The sequence below is a fragment of the Engystomops pustulosus genome, chromosome 2 (genome assembly GCF_040894005.1).
Source record: "Engystomops pustulosus chromosome 2, aEngPut4.maternal, whole genome shotgun sequence".
In the NCBI taxonomy this organism is placed as follows: domain Eukaryota; kingdom Metazoa; phylum Chordata; class Amphibia; order Anura; family Leptodactylidae; genus Engystomops; species Engystomops pustulosus.
In genome coordinates, this window is record NC_092412.1 from 122766050 (window position 1) to 122788492 (window position 22443).

The following is a 22443-nucleotide window of genomic DNA, read 5'->3' on the forward strand; positions in this document are numbered from 1 at the left end:
ATCCAGGGCATTTATAAAAACCTTTTTTTTGTTCTTCTTTTGGTGGCTTTTTTCTGGTATATCAAAATGTCAAACTATTACATTTATTTCACTTCAATGTACTTTTTGTGATGTGACACATTAATACAACCCCACATCATAAGAAGATTTCCGGACATGGGATCCTGCATGAGCTGGTGCCAGACTGTGCTATCATAACCCAGCCCTTGTTCCAACACCCAGAAAGAGAAGAGGTCAGATCTTGAGTGTTTAAGTCAAGTGTAGACTGTGCTACCTAAGTAACTGCTGAGGGAGTGAGCTCTCTCTGTGGCCCAACAGCACCCTCCAACTGAAATCACAGGGTGCTGATGGCACCTGGGGACCCCAAGGCTGCCTTTTCTCTGCTAGGCAGGGCTGATACTGCATTATATGAAAGATCAAATGAGACAAAGTGATATACAAAATGTAAAAATAAAGAGTTTTATGCAAAAAAAGTCTAACAAAGAGCCTGCCCCTTTAAATAAAAAAATCTAAATGCACATATTGTTTAGTTCCAGACTAGCAGCAAACCAGGCTATAAAATTATAAAATTATATTATGTGCAACAAAATACTTTTTAAAAAATATCAAGGAAAGCAATGCCCAAATTGACATTTTTTAATCATCCATCACACAAAAAATTATATTAAATTTAATCAAAAAGTTTATAAATTGAAAGTAAATCTGCAACATACATTTTTGTGTTGTAAAAATATGAAGTGACAAGTTGCCAGAGAGAGATTTTTACTTTCCTTTTTTACACCCATCAAAATGAAGTTTGCATAGTATTTTAAAACTTCAGAAAAACAGCTGTGCACTTTACCTCCCTCACAGTTCCATACTGCTGAGGACACTTGGCAAGCGGCAAGCTGCAATTGTTTTGTCTCAAATTGGTCTCTTTTATGATAAAACTGAGCTTCTAAAAATAATGCTCACAGCAGGCAATGGAATGGGTGCACATACAGAGACAAGCAGCATTTCTATTTGCTCTTTCTAGAAAAAGATTTGACCAGAGGAATAAAAGATGTGTGACTTATTATTTTTAGAACTTTCCTTTTGATGTAAAATGTGCAGTGCAAAACATTGAAAACGGAAACCAATTTTCATCGTGTAGGGACTGTTCTATAGTTTTCAAATGTATAAAATAAGAGGCATGTGTCAAAATCCAGGTAAAAACTATATTTAAGAAGATACTATGACCATAATTTTAACTTGTACAAAAGCAGGAGCCAGTACTGATTGTAAACTGTATGGAAACTGGTGCTGTACCAACTGATTTTATCATAACCTAATCACACATTTAATGTACACAAATTAAAATTCACACCTCGGTAATAAAAACAAATATTTTACAAAACATGAACCCCTTCAGGAGGTAGCCAGTTTATAGCTTAAGGTTCAGCCCCATTTTTAGATTCTGACATGCTTCGCTTTATATGGTTATAACTTTTGAGCACTTGAGATCATTTGTTGAGATTACTTTTTTCATCATATGTTGTACTTTATTTTAGTAATAAATTTTGGTTGACAAGTTGTTCATTTATTGATAAAGAAAAAAAAAATTGCTATTTTTGCTAAATTATCTCCTTTTCAGGCAGATAGTTTTACCACCTTAGTTGCTAAATAACATCTCACATATGTCTACTTTACATTTTCATAAGTTTTGAAATGTCTGGATAATTTACTTTGATGTCACGGGGCTTACAAATTGAAATATTAAGGAAATTCCCCCTATTTTTACAAAAAAGTGCAAAATATATCAGTCAAATTATCTAACTACTTTGAACATGTCATAAGGTTTTCTTATGAACATGTCATAAGAAAACCTTCTCAAAACCAACCGGGAAATTTAAGTGATTCTAAAGTTATTACTGGATGAAGTGAGACATGGCAGTTTAGAAAAATAGGGCATGGTCATCAAGGTGAAAATGAGCTTGGTCACAAAGTGGTAAACAATGGTTGCACATTTTAATGTTTTATACATTAAAATAGCTTCAATAAAGTTCTTTCAGGAACATCACCTTTAAAAACCTTTCTTTGTCCTTTGCACTCTCAGTACATGAACATTATTGTGCATTACTGAAAATATTTGCCTAAGCTGAATTCATTTCTCCGTAATAGGATGTATACATCTGCAGCAGAATTTTACATTTTAGGAATACGATTTTGCTCATTTATGGCACAATGGGAATTCAGAGAACTGATGATTAGATGCACTTAGGCATAAAACCATTAGTGCTATTCCTCTTTTTTAAAAAACTGGTAGATCTGAGGTGGATTTGAGATTGAGAATATTAATCAAGCATGTAGATAGTTAATAAATGGACTTTTAAATAGCTGTATAGCTGATTCTAAGATCTGAAGGAGAAGATTGCCATTGGTACTTCCACAAATAGGACAAATGGCAGCATCATTGAGACTGCATGTTTGCTGGTGAAGCCTCTTCTTTCAAGGTACCCAACAGACCCTGGACTGTAACAGAACTGAGACCCACTGTGCCAAGTTAATAGTAACTGTGAAGAGGCCTGTAGTAAGACTAGATAAGTCGTTTTTTAAGTCAAGCTGATTTACATAATGTGTTATACTTTGTCTGGGGGAATAGAAAAAATTTGTGAAGTTTGTAAGCTTTTGTGTAATACTGCCGATGCACCCATATCATACTCACAGAATTGGTCCTGTGTATTAGGGTATTAAAAGGTACAAGAGGCTGGTTAAGTGCAGCCTGCAGGTAGGTAAAATTGTGAAGTATTTTTAACACACACCAGAGAGCTGAGTGTATCTACATATCTACAAAAGATCCAGGGCCAGATCCTCAATCGAATTCTCATTAGTGGCCTATAAACAGCCTCCCGCCCCCTACATGTGCACACTTGTCCCAGAAAGCAACACTAATCCTATACAGCAACAGGAAATACATAATTAGTCCAGGGACTGTAGATAAGGTGTCCTTGTAGTTATTCTCATTCCCCATCCTCTCCATTAGTGTCCACAATCATAATGCCTCTCTATTCAGCTACACAGACATCATGGGGGAGATTCATCATACCTATGATTTCTGCCACGCCCCCTATTGTGGCACTTGATACATTAAGAGGCCTAGGCAGGCGGCCACCGGGCAAAACTATGGCTAGTCTGACCTGGTGTAGTGTTGTGCAGAGACCAGAGATTTTTCAAGAGAACGCAGACACATGCTGGAATGCTCCATGCCCACCCACTACATCAGCTGCCGTGCCCTTTTACGCACTCTTCACGCCCACATTGCGCTATGTTTATTGTAAATTCTTGCACTGTGTAGAAGCAATTTTAAATTTCTCCCCATATGTTCTTCACTTTTACCCTCCACTCTGGACCCCTAACGGCATCAACCTTCTGCGGTCCCTGACATTGCCCCTCCACATACTGTACTAGTTCTATACTGTACAGAGAGCTCTACTGAAATAATAGTAGCATACACATTATCATAGTGAAACATACTATAAAATTCCTTCTAATCTGGCAAGGCAGCACAATGATATTGTGATTCCTGCACTGAATAACCCTCAAAGCACAAAACAATACAGTACAGTTGCTGTGTTTGGTATAGTGTATAATTCAAGGGAACGGAACAACAAACAGACCATCAATGGATTTACTGTCACAAGTCTACAACATTTACTGGAGTACTGTGACTTCTGCTACATTTCTGATCTGAAGGGGTTGCCGGGTATCTGACCCCTGTCATTCTGCTGTTGATCGCCTATCCCAACATAAGAGATAAAATAAAAGCCTCTTTAAGATCGACATTGCTTCTAGAAGCAAAAGCAAAGTTACATTTTCTGGTCAAGTTCAAAATACTATATTGCACAATAAATTTAAACATGAACTGCTATACTGTGTAGATTTATTTTGTGACAACATAGCTCGGTATCCAAAACCATCATGCTTAGTGGAAGCCCATTGTTCATTGTTCATATGCCAAAATAGAAAAAAGTAGTTGTCAAAAGGTTTATTCCTCAGAGTATGCTACTGCCATATGTATTTAGATACTGTATACAGGGTTGGACTGGCCCGCCGGGGGGGCCAGTGAATCCCCCAGTGGGCCAAGACACCTGGTGCTATGGCAGGGGCCTCTGTCCATACCCATTAGAGGCCCCTGCCTGTGTTTAAAATAGTACTTGATGCGGCCAAAATAGGCCGCTCGAGTACTATTACCTCAGCAAAATTTTCACACTTAAAAGCCCAGTGTGTATAATGAGGGGGCTCTGTGTGTATAATGAGGGGGCTCGGTTTATGTAATGTGGGGGCTCGGTTTATGTAATGGGAAGCTTTGTGTATATAATGGGGGCCTCACAGTGTATGTTATGAGGGGGTTCAGTGTATACGATGGGGGGCTTCAGTGTATGCAATGAGGGGACTCAGTGTATATAATGGGGGCCTTAGTGTATGTAATTGGGGGCTCAGTGAAGGGCCCCAGTATGTATAATTGAGGGGGTTAAGTGTGTTTAATTGAGGGGGCTGAGTTTGTATAATTGGGTGGAGCCTAGTTTGAAAAATGCAAAGAATGTATAATATATAAAATGTTTGTGATCCTTTTTCCTGTGCTGCTGCAGCATGGAAGAAAATTACTTTTAATCTGTGTGTTAATAATATTAATTAGGACACGGTATTAAAATTTAGTTGTACATTTTGAAAAACATAATTGATGTTGCGGCACTGTATAAAAAGAATAAGGAGAGTTTTACATAGCACATTCTTTATAGAGGGCACTGCATATCATATTATAGTAATATGTATATGTATTTGGGGGTCACAATATAATTTTTTTATATATATGCATGAGGAACAGAGTGGTTGTATTATGGGGGTATATAGGGAGGCGGACAGTGAGTTTTGCTTTGTACATTCTTTAGCATCAAAGTGTGGAATATGTCTGTTATGCAGGTGACATTATACCTTAAATAACAGTAATATTTTTAGGAGTGCAGTGTTGGGGATGCGCTGCAGGTGTATTGGCGGTGTAACTGGCACCCGGTGTCTTGCATTTAAACAATACAAGACACCTAGTGCTGGTTACTGATTGGATTTGTTTTTATAGAAACACATATGTGATCGGCCATGGCACACCCCCATGCGCTTTGATTACACTTCTAAATGAGTGGTACGTTTGACCGCACACTTACATCCCCAATCACAGCCCAGCCACCAGCAGAAAGTTTGGGAGATTCTAACACCATCTCTAACATTAATGCCCTGACCTATTGTGACCCCTGCAGCCTTTATACACAAACCGAGAGCCAAGCACTAGCAGAGAGGGAAGGAGAAATTAATGTATCCTTTATTTCCCTATTCCCCAACCCCGCTAGTGCCTACAAATTTCCTGATCCCAAAATATTTCTATGTAGCTCTAGGTGGGCCCCCAGAATCAATTTCACTGGTGAACCCCAGGTACCCCAGTCCGACCCTGACTGTATATGCCCATGCTCTGCATTCTTTAAACCCTTTTTTCAGATGAGGACCTTTATGTCTTAACGCCTTATCTCCACAACTGCTTTCCACGTTAATGTTCAGGCCATTTTTCAGTTTTTTGCATCAATTCCATCAGTTATCTAACTTTTATATATTTTTTGGTCACTATAGCTGTATGGGGTCCTGTTTTTTTTGGCGGGGGAGGGGGAGAGTGTAGTTTTTAATTGCACATTTTTAGATTTTATATGCCCTACTGATAAACGTTTATTAACTCTTCTATGCAGTATATTTGAAAAAGAACACCAATATGATGTTATTATTTCTAATAACATTTTTTTTGTGTATATTGTTGAAATAACAAAACATTTTTCTCTGGGTCAATAGGTATACAGCAATACCTAATTTATAGTGTGTTTTTTAAATAACCTTTCTTTCCATAATGAAATATTTTTTGGGGAAAAAACCTTTTTGCTTCGCTATTTTCCGATCACCATACCTATTGAAAATCTTTGTTAATGTGTCTGTGTGATGGCTTGTTTTTTGTGAAAAGACGTGTCAATTTTATTTGTACTTATTTGAGGTTCATAAAGTTTTTGATTGCCATAAATATATTTTTTTTGTATGATCTATGATGAAAAAATGTCAATGCAGGCATAGTTTTTCTTTTATTGTTTAACTTTTTTTGTCCTACTGGATAAATACTAATATAGTTTTGTAGCTTAGGTTGGTATGGGCGTAAAGGTTAAAAATTTGTGTGTTTTTACTTTTATTTTAAAGTGGTGGTGTTTTTATCCAACTTTTTTTTACACCTAAACTTTTTTTTTAACTTGTTTTTGTACCTTACATTTTCCCACAAGGGGACACTTACATGAGATTATTTGATCTCTTATATAATGCACTGCAATTCAGTAAATTATATCTGCAAGTAACCATCTACACTCACCGGCCACTTTATTAGGTACACCATGCTAGTAACGGGTTGGAATGCTGGAAGCATTCCTCAGAGATTTTGGTCCATATTGACATGATGGCATCACACAGTTGCCACAGATTTGTCGGCTGCACATCCATGATGCGAATCTCCCGTTCCACCACATCCCAAAGATGCTCTATTGGATTGAGATCTGGTGACTGTGGAGGCCATTTGAGTACAGTGAACTCATTGTCATGTTCAAGAAACCAGTCTGAGATGATTCCAGCTTTATGACATGGCGCATTATCCTGCTGAAAGTAGCCATCAGATGTTGGGTACATTGTGGTCATAAAGGGATGCACATGGTCAGCAACAATACTCAGGTAGGCTGTGGCGTTGCAACTATGCTCAATTGGTACCAAGGGGCCCAAAGAGTGCCAAGGAAATATTCCCCACACCAAGACACCACCACCACCAGCCTGAACCGTTGATACAAGGCAGGATGGATCCATGCTTTCATGTTGACGCCAATTTCTGACCCTACCATCCGAATGTCGCAGCAGAAATCAAGACTCATCAGACCAGGCAACGTTTTTCCAATCTTCTTCTGTCCAATTTCGATGAGCTTGTGCAAATTGTAGCCTCAGTTTCCTGTTCTTAGCTGAAAGGAGTGGCACCCGGTGTGCTCTTCTGCTGCTGTAGCCCATCTGCCTCAAAGTTCGACGTACTGTGCGTTCAGAGATGCTCTTCTGCCTACCTTGGTTGTAATGGGTGGCAATTTGAGTCACTGTTGCCTTTTTATCAGCTCGAACCAGTCTGCCCATTCTCCTCTGACCTCTGGCATCAACAAGGCATTTCCGCCCACAGAACTGCCGCTCACTGGATGTTTTTTCTTTTTTGGACTATTCTCTGTAAACCCTAGAGATGGTTGTGCGTGAAAATCCCAGTAGATCAGCAGTTTCTGAAATACTCAGACCAGCCCTTCTGGCACCAACAACCATGCCACGTTCAAAGGCACTCAAATCACCTTTCTTCCCCGTACTGATGCTCGGTTTGAACTGCAGGAGATTGTCTTGACCATGTCTACATGCCTAAATGCACTGAGTTGCCGCCATGTGATTGGCTGATTAGAAATTAAGTGTTAACGAGCAGTTGGACAGGTGTACCCAATAAAGTGGCCGGTGAGTGTATATGACCAGGCCCCCAGCCTGGTTAAATATATACTTATCACAGGCAGCCTTGGGTCCTTCACTGGACCTTAGGCTGCCATATGACACCATCTGCACCCTGCAACTACAGTCGCTGAGTGGCAATTGTTGGCAAAGGGAGCGTATGCCCTTTGCAGCAGCTTAGACAAAGTGGTCCATGTCTAATCGCGGTGTCTAATGGGTTAAACACCCAAATCAAAGCGTTTCTTGTTATCACAGCCCAGCCCCAGCAGCAACAGATTGCAATGTCTCAAAATCTTTTTCTGACAAGGCGTTGTAAAAAGGTGTTGCATCAGAAGAAGTACTCAATGACCGCCATTAAAAGTTGATATGCAGGCAATTAAGGGGTTCATCTATTATGTGGAATTGTCTGTATGTGAAGGAGAGAGAAATTACACACATGTAAAGTAAAAAAATAAATCTAGTAGGGAAGCTCTTCAAAAACTGTACTACCTTGCAAAATAGCACGACAACATAATCTTAAAAGAGCTTTTATGTGTGCATTAATATGCAGTTCTATCATTCTGACATTTACTTCAGCATTATGCTCTTTATTTTCCACTAGTCAATGCATGTTACAATATGTAATTATAGTTCTAGGCTTCTTGCTTTTAAACACAAAGCTGATATGCAAAGTGCCTTGCCTGTGATATAGATTTGCTGGTTGGTAGGCTGCCAATTATTCACAATTTTTTGTTCCTGTAAAGAATGACTGTGCTTTCACACTGAAACATAGGTAAAATGATTTCTCTTAAGACAAAAAAACATTCCTTTTTTACTGTTTACACTAATGTAACAAGTCACATTTCACCTTTTAACGTACAATGTTCATCCCTATGTGTTTAGAAACCTTGTCAGTAAATGCAAACCTAAGGGCAAGTGCTGCCTCTTCACATTCAGAGATTGATGTATAGAAGCTTTGTCCCCAGAGATTCCATAGAGGGAAACCTGAATGAACAAAGAAAGGCTACGTAGCAGACATATACAATTGCCTGATATGCCCCCAAGAGAATCTGGGGAGACACCAGATGTACCTTGAGACTTAATGCAGGAATGAGGAAGGCAGGAAATAAAATAAGATGGCATGGTGGTTTTGTATTGAAATCACCCTTCCCCTGCTGGCTCTCTGCCACTCGCTTTTCAGTGTTATATAAGCTGTCATGTAGTTAACAGTTTTTTGCCGTCTGCAGTTCATCTACTGAGTGTAAAAGTGATGTGCATGGGATGTGAAAGAGATGGAAGCTTGGAGGGAGTGCTTAAGTTTTAAGAATCTTGGTTTACCCTGTGGACAAATTCACTGTAGCATAGTTGCTACTGTCAGCATATGGAGGCCTTAACAGCAGGGAAAGATGGAGCGTAAATGATGTGGAAGCTGTGCACAGGGTACGGTTACAGTAATTATTATCTTTTTGTATTACGGTACATTGCCAAGATTTTCCACACAAAGTTCTGTAGCTGAAGGCTAAAATATGGGATATTGATGTTAGTAGTTAATACAATTTTGTGCATGATGATATGATATGATGATATAAATATAATCCCCATGCAGCAAGAAAATCATAATGCATCTTTATTATTTAATCTGTATTGAAACCTCAAATGTTGTGCTATCTGTGGTCAGAATGACCTGTATTTACAGCACTATAAATCATCATGGTGCTGCCTTTTTTGGTCATTTACACCTATGGTCAAGATGAAAGTGTATGGTGAACAATGGATGGCAATCTTGCCATTTCTGAGTGGATTCCATACAAAATGTATAATTGTACAAATTTTAGAATAGTCCAGGTATAAATGTCTATGGTGCCATCTAAAGCATTGCTTGTGAAGTATTAATCCATTTTAGAAGACATTCTCAGCATTAGTGATAATAAACAGTACCCCTTGCTAATACTACATTTACCTTTTTCTTTCTTAAAGGGGTATTCCAGGAATCAGGATAATTCATTTACAAGTGGCTACTTAAAAAATAAGCTAATATGTAATTAGTAGTTATTTAAAATTTTACTGCCTTTAGTAGGAAATGCTGTTGACATACAATGTAATGAAGAATTAATATGCTACTGGCCGTTTAATCAGTCAGTTGATTTCCTCTGTGTGGAGAAGACACATGACAGAAGATGACTGCTGGTCACATGTCCACATTACATGTCCAGCACCTACCTGAGCAGGTCATGTGATCACCACTATGTTTGCTTAGAGTCGGTTGGTTGCAGTGTGGACAGTGTTGTGATGATGTGCAGGGATGGCAGTTACACATCATTACTATGGCAACAGAGCAAGAAAGTCTGTTATATTATCACTGGGAGCAGAGCAAAAGAGGTAGGAGGGGTTACTGAGAACTAAAGGATCATGGGATTTGTATTTTGCAGTGGCAGCCATCTTGGTTATAAACCCCCTACTTTAGAGACACCATAAAATGTTGTGAATTATACAATCAAACTAATTAAGCTCCATTTTTTACTACATTGAGTTTTGTTATATTAATTGATCTATAATATCATGGGTTTTTGTATCAGACTTTCATATTCCTGGAATACCCCTTTAAACACTTTTTAATTATAAAAAAAATGAATAGCTAGTAAAGAAAAGGGAACAAAGCATTCATAGGGTGATATTGTAACTGAGAATGTTTGAAATGTATATATACTGCTCATACTCTAGTAAAGGTGTCTTAGATGGTCTTTTTTGGGTGCAGGCATTATCTATATATCTGGAGTCTGGATTACTAGACTAGGTGGAGTGTAGGCAGTAGAGTATTAAGAGGATTGGTGCACACCATAAATGAGATTCTTGATGGAACATTCTAGGTATATAATGTTTTTATCAAAAATGTATTTTTTATCAAGACAAACCACAATGCATTTTTGGGATTGACAATTCCCCTTTATCAAGTGGATAGTTTTCTGAGCAATTCAGCTCTCCCCACATCTTGGACACAGACAAGGAGACAGAAACATGTTGTGGTTTGTTTTGATGAAAAATACATTTTTTAATAAAAATGTTATATACCCTGAACGGTCCATCAAGAATCTCATCTATGGTGTGTGCCAATCCTCATTATACTTTACTGTTTTAATGAAAATATTTATTTAGTCCTTATTTCTATTTTATCTTCATGACATAAAGTAAAAGATAATGAGTGACATTTTTAATTTGGTCATGATCTAGACTGGTTACTCAATGTCCTCAAGCTTAGCACAGTACCTCAAATGACAAGGACTTTCAAAAACACAAAAAAAGGAAAATCCTAAACAGAGTTACCATATATGAAGCCTAAATGACCATAAGTGGCTTTTGTTCCATGAAATACAAATCTCATGTCACCGCTTGCAGACTTCCAGTACATACTGAACTAATTGACCTCTGTGAACACTGATACAATGTTCCTTCTCTCCACTATCAGTGGAGTGTTGTCAAGTGCTCTATGGACCAGTGGTTAATGTCCCAAATTGCCCAGTATGATTTTTAAGCGATTGGTTAAAAGAAACAAACTTTATACTGGACTCTTCCGGGTCCCCCCCTGTGTGTTGCAGTAAGTTAAGTCGGCTTGTAGACCCCAGCTTTATTATGCAAGCGTGGTAGGTATGGTGCATGCACAACGAAGTCTGTTATCACTTACTGCATCGCGAGAAGAGACACCAATGCAGAGGTCTTCCAATGTAAGCCTCTTCTACGTAAAGTTTATTTTTTATATTTCACCATGTACAGCCCTCAGATCGATTTTGGGACCCTAAACCACAGGTCCACAGGACCTCTAGTTGGTTTAGGGTCCCAAAAACAATATGAGAGGCCCTCTTAAAAGTACTGTAGTTGCCCAGCCTCTACAGCAACAAGTTTGGGTTTTTTTAAGATTATTTAAAAAGTTAATCATGTGATGGCACAGAATGTATTTTTTCATCAAACTAAAGGTACTTTACTAATGATTTTAACTGATATTTGAAGTTATTTATAAATTTAGCTGTGTAAGGGTTTGTTTTTTGTGTGAAAACCTGTAATTTTCATTGCTTGGCATGTGTGACGATTATTGATCCCTTTTAATTAATTTTTTCATGGTGAATGTTGAAAAATGGCAATTTGTATGTTAATTTTATTTATATTTTATTGTTACATTAAATAACATTTTTTTACATTATGGTAAAGACAACAGAACACTAATATGCAATGAAGTTATCACATATAATTAACTGCTCTATTTAGTACTTTATCAGCGGCACCGTTTATTCTACTGTGAGAATTAATATTCTAAAACGGCATGTCTCTGCCACAGTATAATAAAGATGTGCCACAGGGTATATCGGGGCTTCTTTAATGTGATCGATGCTGTGGGGTGCAAATGAGTGACAGAGGAAGCCATGTCCATCTGAAGCCACTTGGATACTGTGGACCATGTAACACTATGTTGAGCTTTCCCATTCTGGGTGTAAATACAAATACTTTCAGATGTTTAATGTGGATGTAATATCCATACCAGCATCGTCTTCTTCTGCAGAATGTGGCTTAGAAGGCATTGATTCTCAGCTGTGTACTGTATGTGTGTGTACTGTGGCTTAGGTTGCTGCTGGAGTTAGACTATTACACCACACCCAGTTCCATGCAGTTTGGCTCTTTCCAGCAATGGTTAACTAGCTATGATGGATAGACCCCTGCCCCAGTGACCTGAAGAGGAGGTTCTCTTAGCACTTATTTAGTTTCTAGGCACAGTTAGTCTGTTCCTGGTTATACTTTTTTTCTGGTTCGCTGAATTAAGATTTCAGATTTTTTAAATTACAGAAGGGTTTGTCAGAATGGTGGACACAGGTATTCAAGGAGGATGGAGATTTACCCCGTATAAAACTTGTTTATTAATGTCTCAATGACACAGCATGTTTTGGAGACACATGGGACTCCTTTTTCAAGTGAGTAGAGACTAAAATATATACAAGAAAAAAATACATGAACTACATGGACCCAAATATGTAATGGAAGGAAGCAAAGGTTGCCGTATGTATACAGTGCATAATAAAATTAACGGTAAGATAAGTAAATAACTAAATCTATAAGGAAATAAAGCGATCTAACAATGTATATATGGATGACTTCTTAGATAAGTAAATGGATGATAACATTTTTAACACATACACAAACACATAAATAAGTGAATAAATATATACATATATACATATGTACATATGCAAAAATAGTTGTGCTATGCAATGGATGTATCAAATTGGGTTTAACAAAGACCTATGTTAGCCTTTCTTAACCCCTTATCACCATAGCTTGTTTTCAGCTTAATGACAGACTCGGTTTTGAGAATCTGACATGTGTCAGGTAAATTGATTATAACTTCATAACACACATATCCAGTTAATCCATGTTTTCCCGTGAGAAATTGTACTTCATGTTAGTTGTAACATTTAAGTGAAAAGTTTTGTGTTTTGTTCTGAAAATAAATTAAAATTTGGCAAAAGTTTAGAAAAATTCTACATTTTCAAAGTTTGAAATGTTCTACTTTCCAGGCAGAGTTAAAAACCCACAAAGCTTGGCACAATTTTTCTCATTTTCATGAGAATCACCAAAATAAAAGTAAAACCCCATAAATTACCCCACTATACAAACTACACACCTCTATGTATGTAAAACAACTTCTACTCAGTCTATTAACCCTTAAGCTGTTCCACATGGGTTAAAACAAAATGGAAGTGTGATTTAGAAACTTTTGAATTGGGGGGGGGGGATACATTAATTTAGGCCAAAAATGACTCTTTCATAATGAATTAAATGATGAAATGCTTTGCAAAGTCTGATTTACAATTTCTCTCCAAGCTGGGCATGGAATGAAAGCAGCCTCATTTACAGCCGATTTGTGTTTTTATTTGTTTGGTAATAGCATATAAGGGCTTATTATTTGCAGTGTGAGATACAATGTATAGATAATTCATTTTGGGCATTTATAGCTTATTCATGAGAATTTATTAACTATATCAAGGTAGACACTAAAAAATCATCAATATTTATTGTGAAATTTTAACACGCTTTTTTTTGCCATAATAAAAAAAAATATTTTATCTGTATTCGGCTTCTCTACGATTATGGTGAAACCAAATATGTAATTCTTGTGTTTTTGTGTTTTATATACTTTATTTGGATTTTATATGCAACTATGGTGATTAAAGGACTTTTATTTATTTAATTATTATGATGATCTTTCCTTTTTTTTTTTTTTTTTACAGTTTTTAGTTTTTAAGCATTCATTTGTTCAAGTCCTTACACTGCAATACACTTGTATTGCAGTGTATAATGTAAGTAACTGAGCAGTGAGTTACAGCCAGGTCCTGGCTTGAAGAGGACTCGGCAGCCTTGGGGCACATGTTGGACCCTGGGGCTGCTCCAGGAAGGATAAGGAAGGGTAATCTTACCGGGGGGTCCAGTCCACTGGGGACAGACATACTTACATGCTGCGGTCATGCTTTACTGCAGCGTGTAAGGGGTTAAACACCTAGGATCACAGTTTATCCGATCCCAGGTGTAAGAGCCTGATCTTGAGCTGTGATGACACAGCTTGACAGCGTCACTCACAGGACCTGATATCCTGAAATTTTCTTCTGATGCGCCAACCTAGAAAGGCGGCACATCAGAAGAAGTACCCTTTATCAGTGCTGTAAAAACCCATCATGGCGGACATTAAGGGGTAAGAAAATGAATGATAAAAACATATTTTCTTTTTATAAATAAATAAATACACAGGTAATAAACTAATGAGTTAGGTAAAAAGGTGCCTGTCCACTCAAATGACTTTAATTATGATAGCATTGTAAATGGCTTGCTTAATAATCAGCTTGCATAATAATCACATGAGCTATCATCAGGTTTAGAAATGGAGAGTTATATGGTAGAAAAGCGGTCTTAGCTGAAGCTTCGGCATCCGATGGATGTCCCAGAGCTAACTGGAGCTATAGCTTTTAATGGAGGAGCTTGTGCCAGAACTCGAACTAGGCGCATGCATACTAGGGGATTAAAACCATAAACTTGCCAGCCAGGATAGCGGCATCATTGGCAGATGGAGCATGAGCAGTATAGTGTGCGGCTCCGGGCAGCAGCTTCATGGGCAGGTGGAGCATATGCAGTGTAGTGTGTCGATCCAATAATATGCTGGATACATAGTGTCATTAGTAAAAGCATGGAATAATCAATATAATTAATTAATGACCCATGAGTGGGTTGTACATAAAATAATTAATGAACCGGGAGTGTGTTGTACATAAAATAGGCTTGAGGGGGTGGGGGAGTTTAAATGAATTTAGTTATATGCGTTACATGTACTTTTAATGGATGAAATAAAGATATGGATATAAATTAGACACATAATTATGAAATCTGAATATAATACTGGCTAGAGGGAGGGGAAAGTGGGGTGTATAATAGTTGTGATATGTCAGTGTGTTGGCTGGGTGTATGTCAGTATTAAGGCAGATGGGTGTTTGTCTGTATTGGAAGCATGGGGTGGTAATGAGATATAAGTGATGCCAAATATGTAGATTATTATTATTATTAAGCTGCTGATAGGGCATTTGATGGAAAAGAATCCTTTAAAAGTTATTTTCCATAGTGTTTCATTGAGACCGTTTGGGACCAGACAGTTCATTTTAAAGATCCAAAACATTCCTCTTTGTCAAAGTTTGTTGAAATGGTCATTTCCCTCAGGTGTTTGTTCTATTGGTCTAATGGAAAAAGCCATTAGGTCTTTTGGTGATAAGTATAACCCATTTAGCAAAAGGTTCTAGATGGGATGGTCTACAAAGTACATTTTAGTGCCACAATACATCTGTATTATGGATAGATGTAAGGAAGGAGGTTGGTAAACTGATTGGGACTAGCTTAATGTCACACACTAGCATTATAATCATGTGACAATTGTATGGTTGACAAAGCAATGTGCTACAGTTGCCCATAAAATCCCTAATTCTTCCCTAATTCCTGACCTTCTATCACAGCGAAACCCTAGAAAAGTCCAACGAAAGTGAATTTAGTGGTTATACTTTAAATTGGCTTCTAGGAGCACTTTAATCTTTTCTTTGGCCAGTTTATTTACACATAAAATACAAGTGTGTCACAACTAATAAAATATGATTCTAGTATCTCCATACATCATGATTAATTTACAATAGGTCATGAATAAAGAAAAATGTGAAGTTCTATCCCTTTCACAACTTTAGTGTTCTGTGAAAATTGCTTGTTGGCAAGCTTCAGCTACATGATATATTCAGGCTCATGTGATGAAAGTACTGGATTTGTGCTTGTCCAGCACAAAAGCAGAAAGTTGACTGCCTAGACTTTAAACCAAAAAAGGTTTGTGAAGAGTCTTGCTGTATAATTGCCTAACTTTATTATAAGTATAGTCAATTATTAATACATCATAGTTTAGTGTAGTCAACAAGCAAAACTTTCTAGTGATTGCATGCTGTTAGTCAAGCAGTTGTTAATTTTCAATTAAAAACAATTAGTTTTTATGATGCTCAAATGTACATATGGATGAGCTTACTAATTATTTTTATTAATTTGTATACTTGTATATAAAATCTTAAATACTTCACAGTACATCATTATAGGCACAATAAAATAATTCTTCATCTCGTAGCTTAGACCAAGCACACTTTTATTAAACGGTCCTCTTGGTTTACATATGGCTTACTCCCTGTATAGAGAGGTATTTCATTATTTCCATCGTATATGTTCTTAATCCTGAGATTCTTTTTCAGCCCCTCAGCATGTAAGATTCATAGTAAAGATTCCTGGCATGGTGTAACCAATTCAACTACCAAGGAGTCACCTTTTACATCAAAATTATAATGTAATAATCGATATGTTATTGCATTATCCCTTTTTTAGTACCATTTACTTGAAGAATCTGGATGTTTGGGAGAAATATGGTGAGTGCGGAAGTTAGATGCAGCAGTGGTATACCTAATCTACCATGTACATTGAGAAATAGGTTTGATCCATGAAGAGAACACATCTCCAACATTCCAGATGCCATAAAAATAAGCATCTTCAGTCTGGCAGAGACCCTAATGAGGACAACAAGCACACATATGAGTTTCCATGATGTCGTTTCTGATAGTTTGTGCAGAAATTCTTGTTTTGCAAACTGATTGTTGTAGCAGCTGTCCAGGTGGCTGGTCTCAGACAATTTTGAAGGATTTTGAGAATACTGCATGTGAGTTGGTGTTGTTAAATATGGACTGGATATGTGGCTGGCTGGATGTACTGCCAAATTCTCTGAAACAGCTTTGAGGATGCCTTATGGTATAGAAATGGATGTTAATTTTATGGGCAACAGCTCTGATGGGCATTCCTGTGGTCACAGGTTCCTTCAAAACTTGCAACACTTGTGTAATTTTGCTGTGAGATAAAGCTGCCTATTTTATAGTGGCATTTTATTGTGGACAATCTAAGACACACCTCTGAAGTGATCATGTTGTCTCATCAGCAATTTTATATGCCACTTCCATCAGGTGTATGGATTATGCTGAGATTATAGAAGTACTCACAAACTCTGATTCAGACAAATTTGTGAAAAATATTTAAGAGAAAAATAACTTTTTATGTGCATAGAAAAAAATCTTAGATCTAATGACCGTGGTCTCACACCATGGTCGGTGAGAATATTGATGATGGCCATTTACCCTTTAAATGCCACTGTGAAATGTAAAATAAGTAAAGAACTAAATAAAGTAGACATCTGTTTTTCTCCATCTTTAAATTATCGTATTAGGGTTTGTTGTTGGAACAGCAGTAACTGGTGAAAGATAGTTACCTCCCTCTAGCTCTCTGTTCCTGTGCCTTGTTGACACCTCTGTCTACATTAAAATTTTGGGCTGCATTCTTCATGTGTCTTGTATTCTTCATTCTGGATGATTTCAGCCACTCGGCAATGTAAGTAGCATAGTTTTTAACTTTCTACCTTACAAAATAAATTCACTAGGACCCATTTAGCAAAAAGTTCTAGATGGCATGGTCTACAGAATTTTTTATATTTTTCAATATAAATGAAAAACTGTTATTATATTTTTGATATATCGGGCATTTTCAGATGCGGCGATACATAACATGTTTATGATCTTTACTGTATATTTATATCAGTTGTAGGGAAAGGGGAGTGATTAGCATTTTGAGGTTTTTTTATTATAATTTTTTTTTAACTTTTTTTTATTTTTACTATTTTTCAGACACTCTGGGGTACTTTAACCCTAGGTTGTCTGATCGATCCTACCATATACTGCCATACTACAGTATGGCGGTATACGGGGATTTTCCTCCTCATTCACTACAATGTGCTGATTGCATATTGTATTGAAAGGGTTAAAATGAGACAGCCTCGGGTCTTTGGAAGACCTGAGACTGTCATGGCGACAGATCCCCACTCCCCGATGGCATCACGGGGAGCGAGTATCCTTGGCAAGATGGTGGCGCCCATGCTAGCACCGATTGCGGGTGTTACCGGTAAGTCTTTGCTGCAATATGCAGCAAAGACTTACCGGCTATGGAGAGGGCTCAGCCCGTGAGCCATGTACCCACCCCCGCTGCGCGCCTTACTATTAAGGCGCGCGTCAGTAAGGGGTTAAAATGGATGTGACCATATCAAACATGTGAATTCATTAATTTATTCTTGTATCCTTTATGTATTCATGTATTTTGCTATCATCAGTGTTTTCATACTTTTTATTAGTTTAACGAGTGGCCTTGACCATACAGTCATTAGATTACTTACATAATACATTGCTCTACAGTGGATTATACATTGTCAGTATTAGTGAAAAACATCATTAGGCAGAGTCTAATAGACAAATACTGAGTAGAGACCTAGTCTTGCTAAGTAGAGACCTTGGAGCCATTATTAGGCCCCAGCTCTCCTTCCAGCAAGACTGCATCCTGTAATTGCAATATATTAGCAGAGGTAAGGCCCCCTTTCACCTTTGCGTTTTTCACCGATGTATTCTGCACATGTTTCTGACATGCAGAACTCACATTGCACTGTGACCCCCTGTACTATATGGGTTCTGTCAGACTTGCATATTTTTTTCACGCACACATGTGTTAAAGTCTCACCATGCTCTATTTTTGCAAGTCATGCATGAAAAAAATGCTCCATATAAGTCTATGGAGACTTATCAAAAATGCATTGCACTCTGAGACACATGCAAGCGCAGTGCTGTTTTAACTGATAACTGATAAACCGCAGTCATGAGTCTTTTTCATATGCATTTTCTGTGCTTGAAAAACGCATTGAAAATGCTGTGAAAATAGAAAAAAATTTGCATGAAAAACTTGAATGACTCCTAGCAAAAACTGATCAAAAATGCAGACAAGTCAGTTTTTCATGCATTGTACTCTGATGTGATTTGCAACGCAAGTGTGAAAGGGGCCTAATACTTACCTCTGACATATAACTCATTTAGATACTTTAGATACTGCAGATACTCTGCAAGCAGTTAAGGGTTTATTCATTTTTTTTTGACTGTTTGGTCTGCTTATCTTAGCAATTTTGTATAACTAAATATGGAATTTTCATATACAATATTTAATCAATGTAATGGTCTACATACACACTAATTTACTCATAGTTGAGTCGATGTATCCATCCAGTTGAGTGGATTACTCTGCAAAGTTGATCTTCAGGGTGGCACATAGGGATCATAGCACTGATCTGAGTTTGACAAGATAAATCTCTTAACTCCAATAAACATGACCTAAAATTATTCTGTTAAAACCCAACAAAATTGCTGCTCTGACACTGTGTGACAGGATCATTTCATTCTCAATGACAATGATTATTATTAACTCATATAAGCTGCTTCATGACATATGCACGTAGTAATTATCACTATATGTGGCTGAAGTTTGTATTTCACAAAAAGTTGTCACCTATTCAGTCTCCTTGGAAATCAAGTCATCAGGTACATAACATTGTACATTGTCCTCATTACCGTTCATTCCAAATCTCTGCCGTGGATTGATCTACACAAATTGTAATTCTCAGTTAATAACAATATGTATATTAAAGAAATGCTTTTAGATTTGCATTTTGATATTGCCATAAATCATTTTTGTTGCCATTTTGTCTCTTTGGCACCAGTAAGGATTACATTTTATAGCTGCAATATAAATCTTTGGTTATCTTATTAGACAATGGCACATAAATTATACATAAACGATGAACATTATATCTGTAAAGGAAACCATCAACATTTTTTGCCTGACAGTTTTCTCTCAATGGCTTGTATTAAGCTATTTAAAACTATCTATCACATTTTCAAAAATGTTCCCCTGCCTGTGCTTCCATTTTACTTTTCAAGCCAAGATTATATTCAAATTTGATAGACAATGGTTAGATGGATGGTTTCTGAAAAAATCATGTACGTCTTAAACTGTATATCTCTGTCGTAAACTAAATTATTATTAATCAAACATTACTTACCATGTATCACATAAATGTTTTATTGTCATATACAGGTAGTCCCCGGGTTACATACAATATCGTTTCTGTAGGTTTGGTCTTAAAGGGGTATTCCAGGAATCAGCATAATTCATATACAAATGAGTCCTTAAAATATAAGCTAATATGTAATTAGTTGTTGTTTGAAATGTTGCAAAAAAATACTGTTGACATAGACTGTATTGAAGAATTAAAATGCTGCTGGCCCTTTAATCAGTCCGTTAATTTCCTCCGTGCGGAGAAGACACAGGACAGAAGATGGTGCTGGTCACATGTCCACATCACATGTGCTGCGTCTGCCTGGGCAGGTCATGTGATCACCACTACGTTTGGCTGTAGTCAGTTGGTTGCAGTGCATCCTGTATGGCCAGTGTTGTGCTGATGGCAATTACACATCATTACTAAGGTAACAGAGAAAGAAAACCTGTTAGATTATCACTGGGAGAAGAGCATAAGAGGCAGGAGGAGTTACTAAGAACTAAAGGATCTTGGGACTTGTAGTTTCCAGTGGCGGCCATCTGAGTGATAACTCTGCCTACTTTAGAGAGGCCATAAAATTTAAATCAAACTATTTAAGCTCCATTTTCTAACTAATGACATTGATTTTTTTATATACATTTATTTATAGCTTAATGGGTTTTTGTATTAGACGTTCATATTCACGAAATACCCATTTAAGTTAAATTTGTATGTAAGTCAGAACTGTATATTTTATAATTGTAACCGCGGCCAACATTTTTTTGGTGACAATTGGATTTTAAAAATGTTGGGTTGTCATCAGAACCAGGATTAACAATAAAGCTTAATTGCAGACACCTATGATAACTGTTACAGATGATCAGTGTAGCATGGAACTAAAGGACAGTAAATTACCAACATCCAGAGGTCCATTTGTAACTAGAGGTCGTCTGTAAGTTGGGTGTTCTTAAGTAGGGGACCTCTTGTGGCTGGATTGCAATTATGTATATGCTTGGTTACAATGAAATAAAATAAATAATTGGAGGATACTAAGATTATACTTAGAGTTCTCTTATTGACATTCTTCCTTGACAGGCTATCCATATGATAGGTTCTTTATATAAAAATAATTAAAGGTAATTTCTACTCAAAGTTTAAGGAAAGTCTTTCCACATGTAATGTATGAAAGCAAATGTAGACAAAAAGACGAGTAGTTGTAAATTGAATGTTTGTATGTTATTTATTTAGTGTAGGCCCTGCACCTGTTTGTTTAACACCATCACAACCGCCCAACGTAAATATACATTGGCCAGTCATAAATGGGTTATGGATAGGGCTCAAGGATTGAACCCTCTCCATACGCAGTGGGTGTCAGTTATATTACCCAGTTGACAACTGCCATTAACTGCTGCCAACAATGCTGGCACTGATCAAATAAGTAAACCTTTTAGGTGCTGTGCTCATATGTGACCGTGGCACCTAACAGCTCTTCTTCTGGGCACCACCATCTTCAAATACAGGTCAGAACCCTCCAGTTAGGAGTGGGACAATCAGTGCAATGACAGTTGGGAGCTTGTTGAATGATTCCACAGCAGTCATGAGGATTGTCTGAGACAATTGTATTGCAGTGATCAGACCACCAGGGTTCAAATAATAACAGTAAAAAATGAAATGTAAAAAGTTTTAAAATAATATGAAAAAAACAAAAAATGTATTATTAATCGAACAATACTTACCATTTATCACATAAGTGTTTTAACTGTAGAGTTATCATGATTTTGCCAAATTCTCATATGTTATTCCCCCTATAAAAACAAACATGTTCATATTCCCTATTTTTTCAAAGTTATGGTATCTTCTGTTCTGAAAGTGTTTGACAAAAATCTTTCTCACCAGTAGTGAAGTGGGCAGAGACTAACCTCTTCCTCTACCTGCCTTGAAGCTTAGTGCAATTTACTTTGCCTACAGATCCCAAGATACCTTGTGTTCTCTCTCAAAGTAATTTAGCATTAAAACCATTCAGATTCCTACAAGTAAATCCACTCAACACTGCATGTACATACAGGATATATATGGTGACTCCATTACATGGAGGAGCATGGAACATGTAATAAGTGGAAGAAATCATAAGTAAAACAGTTACATAAAGTGTGTATCCTATGCTGTGGGTTAATAGTTTCTCTGCACAGCACAATATAGTGCTGAGGAGGTGGGAGAATGGCTGCAGCATGAGGTGTAGAGAGAGACAGGAAAAGTTCTCTAGAATCACATACTGGGATGGAGGAACTAATAGAGAACAGGAGAGATCTTGCACCTCACTAATCTGTGTAGGAGACATCTGTATCCACAGCACTGAACACACTGAGGTCAATTACACACACAAAGAGCTCTGTCACATGACTTCCACCTCTGTGAGCAGGGAG